This window comes from Lycium barbarum, chromosome 10, assembly GCF_019175385.1.
Source record: "Lycium barbarum isolate Lr01 chromosome 10, ASM1917538v2, whole genome shotgun sequence".
Lineage (NCBI taxonomy): Eukaryota > Viridiplantae > Streptophyta > Magnoliopsida > Solanales > Solanaceae > Lycium > Lycium barbarum.
The window spans coordinates 57,963,521-57,968,131 of NC_083346.1; the positions used below are offsets into that span (position 1 = coordinate 57,963,521).

The following is a 4,611-nucleotide window of genomic DNA, read 5'->3' on the forward strand; positions in this document are numbered from 1 at the left end:
TCCAAGTATACACATGTATACACATATATGCACGAGTATATACGTGTATACCATGTATATAGGCATATATGTTTGGCCCCCCCTCATTTTCCTTTCTTATTTAGTCCGAGTCCAGCCCAATAAAGGCAAGACCCAACCCAACCCCTTCAACAACAGACATATACACACACCAAACAACCCCTTACGCTTTATTTCACAAAGACCAGGATTTGTGTTGACAAACCCTAGCCGCCATGAGGCAAATTCTCTCTCTTTGTCATCTACAACGCCAGAAATGGCAAATACACAGTGTACGTTTGCTTTATTTCAATCATTGCTCAACCATTTTTGGTAAAGCAATTAATGCTTTGCCCTCCCTTCGTCGAGACACCATCAAACAAGGTATAATCTTTCTTTTTCTTAGCTTTTTTTACTATACACGGTCAAAAATTGAGAAATCCTTAATTGTTTTTCTTGTTTCTATTTTCAAACTCGCTAATTTCGTTGGTTCACGAAAAATCGGATGGATTGACCTAACTTGGGTCAAATCTGACCCTCTATACGTTGCTTTGTCTAAATCTTAACCGTTGATATTTGACTTGAAGGAAAATTTAAATAATTTTATTTAAGTCCCATATCGATATTTTTAGGCTTTACATCAATTTTGGGGTTCTATAAACAGAACCCCCAATTCACATGACACACAGACTAAGAGATATGCACAAAGCCCCAATTTTGAGCAATAGACTTAAGATTAAGGCTTTTTAGTTCAAATTTTAACTTAGCTTATTTAAGTTAAGTCTTCAGTTCAAATTTTAATTACCTTGTTCTTATTTGGTGTAGTTGAGTCCCAAAGGACTCCAAATTGAATTTTGAAGTCGGCTGCACCCAAAAAAGGTAACCATTTATCTTGTTATTGCTTTCTTTTAATTTTTAGTCTAAATGTTAGTAGCATCCTGTGTAGTTAAGCATTATGCTTAGTTTAAGTATTAGTTTAGTTAATTTCCTATTTAGTTTGGGTTTGCAATTAGCTGATTAGCTTTGCATTTATTTATTAATCCTGTGGAATTGGCCTAGATGTGATATGCTTAGCCTGTGTTTGTTTGGTTTTGATCCTTGATGTTCTGCTTACACAAAGAAAACATGGCTTAGTCACGAGGTTCTAGAATTAAGGTTAAGACTAGAAATAAAAGGTTAAACTTCAACTTTGGCTGCGGTTATTCTAAATAGCTTAAAATGGTTTGTCAACTGGAAATTTGGGGTTATAAGACTATAGTATCATTTAGCTAAAGCTTGTATATATGACTTAATCACATATACATTTAGACAACCATAGACACAAATGTTTTGTTTGAACTAGGTCTGCCTTTGACAATTTAACTTGATAGTATTAATTTGAGTTCAAGAAGCTAAGAGTGGAATTGCTATGAATGCTGAAACCTATTTTTATCTACATTGTTTCCCCTATATTGCATTCATCCAATTTTTCTTGATTTTCTTAATGATTTGAGGCATTCTTAGTAGGACTTTGATATGTGGCTTTGATCTATCTCAACTATTAGTATGAACTGTTTGTAGCTGCCTATGAAAAGTGCTATTTAAATGTTTAAATCCATGATTAGAACTGATGAATTAAGGAAGGACAAGTGGTGTTTTTATCTTGTCTCAACAAGTTAAAGGGATGGTTTTTCTTTAAGGATGAAGCTGCTCATGTATATATTTGTCTAATATAGGTAAACTTGGGACTGTCTGATTATGAAGGGATTACTAAAGTCTTTAGATAAAAAGATAGCATGATTTTAAGGATAGTACTAACCTTATCCTAATCCTAAAGGTCTTTAGTGGTTGTCACTTAGCTATAGGATGGGGTAATGGGTTGAATGCACCCTGAGGGGGAAAGACTGGCATAGAACAGGCTGGGGGTGATGACCAACTTGGACTGCCTTCCTTTCTCTGAGAGAAAGGTCTAGGAAAAAGGCTGGGGTGATGACCAGCCTTGTACTGCTTTCTCTCTACTAAGGTGAAGGTCTAGGAAAAGGGTTGGGGTGATGACCAACCCTGTGCTGCTTCTCCTTAAGTCCTTAGAGTCATGAGTCTCATTTTTAGGGTCATGGGACACATCAAACCCTTTGTTTGATTAGAAAGAGATTAGTAAAATCCAAGGGAATTTTGGTTAAGCGGACTCCTTAAAATCAAAGCAGATTAAATAAGCAAGGTCCTTTAAGTTATGCCCAGTGTAAAAGACGTTGGAATAGTCTCTTTTTGGATAGTCTTAAGCTAATATGGTTTCCTAAAATAATCTCACTTTTATTTTAATTGATCTAATGATAGTATGAAGAGTGTATGTGTATGAATGGGCATGTTATAAACCACTTGACATGGGGAGTCTTTTTAAAGAAACCTTGGAGAGAAGGAGATTTGGAAAGAATCAAGTGTAACTTGATTCAAGTACTGCTCTATCTCAAATATAAGGCTGTCATGACAGGCCCTGCAAGATCATGGGATGAAACTTTCTACATTCAATAAATAATCTAATTTTTTCTCTCATTAGAACAAGGTATTTGGTCCAAGAAGTGAATCTGTTTTCCTTAAAATGGTTTTCAAATGATTTTTGTTCCAATAAGGTTAGTCGTAATTCACTTATAGTGTCTGATCTCCAAAATATGAAAAAGTGGTAGTAAGAGTCTTGTGTATATTTGACATTAGTTCAACATAGGGTTGTGGGTTGATTCAAGGTCTTCTCCTGTTGTTCATGACATGGCATTATGTCTTTAGATTGTAAAAATGGTATTGAGTGCCCCTGTTGGCAGATGAATGTCTGATTACATGTTATGATACCTCTTTGAGTTTCTGTTTACATGTTTAGCCTTATTAAATGTTATAGTTGTTGTTGTGGTTATTTTCATGAACTTTTAGGACCTGTTGGACTCATTTGAGACAGTACATTCACACTATGTAATTCTAAAGTATGTTGGGCATCCTGTTGGTTATATAGGAGCCTAAATTAGGACTTAGGTCTTATTTGGCATCAAGGTGATAAATGAGAAGGGATTAGGTGGTTCATAGAGTCAAAGGCTTAAGGGAAACTTAGAAAAAAGTTGGAGTTGCTTGCAACCCAGTTCAGTACAGTTAACTTAAGTTAATGACTAACAATGCTAATTGAATCATAGGAATAAGGTAATACTTAGAGGGATTGGAGTTGTTTTGACCCAGTCTAGTGTAACTTAATCAGGATAAGAAAAAGAGTTTGAATTAGATTGATTGAAGTAGGAAGTTTAGTTAATACTTAAGTTTAAAAAATAAAGGTGTATACATGATATATGCACATGGGCTTTACAAGACTTAGTCCTTTATGTAGGTGTTAGTTGGGTTTGTCAGATGTCCTAGGTATACACATCTGATATACATATCAAAGTGTATATCGAATGGTATATCATAAGCATATACATGTATACCAGGTTAAAATCAGATAGGATTCCCATGGGCTTTAACATTTGGAGTTTGTCAGCTTGAATATAATGTCCAAACTTCTAAAATGAATGTAGAATTGCCCATTTCAGCTTTAGGTTAGCGCAAAGGGGATAAAATTTGGGCCGTTTACTTGGCCTGAGTATGAGTTTAAGATATATGTGTGATTTGGGGCTTGTCAGGCCCACTTCTTGAATTTACTTTTTTTTTGGCGATAGTGCAATCTGATACTGTTAAATGCTTTGTGAAATATGTGTATATATATACACTTGTGTTTAGTTTCAATTTGAAAATGATAAGTACAGTAAATAAATTCTAACCGGGTTCCTTTTTCTCTCCTCTCATCTTCACCTTCCTTGGCCACTTCGGCCCGTATCAAGCTAAACTGTTGGGCCAAGGCCTAACGGATCTTTCCTTCTTTCAAAGCAGTCGAGATGAAAGGGAAGCTAATATATATATATATGCGTGGATGATAGAAGGCCCAACTATGGGTGAAAATGGTTATCTAGGGGCTTGGCACGCCCCTAGCCTAACTTTCCTCTTTAAATACTATGTTTTATTTTATGTAATGATGTATTTTTTGAAGTTGTATTTATTTGTAAAAACACATTGTATCTATTGAAACCTTTATGGTATGTACTAGACGTCTTAGGACAACGACGCCTATGTCGTTTAGTTTTTGACTTTAGGTACCCTCAAACGATTTTCAAAAACTTGGGATAGAACCCTTCTTTTTTTAGAAATTAACGAGTAATAAAGTGCAACTGATTTTCAAAACACATGCTTAAGTACGAAGCTAACTCTTTTCAACATCACAAACTCATTTTTAAGTGCAGTTGACAAGTATAAAATCAATTTTTCTGGATATGAGAAACATTTTCTGGACATAGAAAAGCCCAGAATTCAGGCATAAATTAGAGGAGATTTTTGTCACGATACAATTTCACTAAGTCATGCGGATACCTATATTTCCCACCTCGGTAGGCGAACCCTTAACTCAACATTCACAAATAATAGAAAATAGCGGAAGAAAGTAAAATAACGCAAGTCTCACAATATAATATAAATAAGTGCGGAAGTAAATGAAATCCACCCCAGTATCTGGTCTGGTCATATAAGAGCATCTAAATCCAAATACTACAAGTTTGAATAATAATACATAAA

General features: G+C 35.0%; 1 long non-coding RNA gene across 1 annotated transcript; it reads left to right on the forward strand.

Moving 5' to 3' along the window:
- The first annotated feature begins 211 nt into the window (after positions 1 to 211).
- On the forward strand, positions 212 to 4,200 carry LOC132614570 (uncharacterized). Its single transcript, XR_009572346.1, has 3 exons — positions 212 to 381; positions 823 to 876; positions 3,877 to 4,200. It is a non-coding gene; the product is annotated as an uncharacterized LOC132614570 (long non-coding RNA).
- Positions 4,201 to 4,611: the final 411 nt, after the last annotated feature.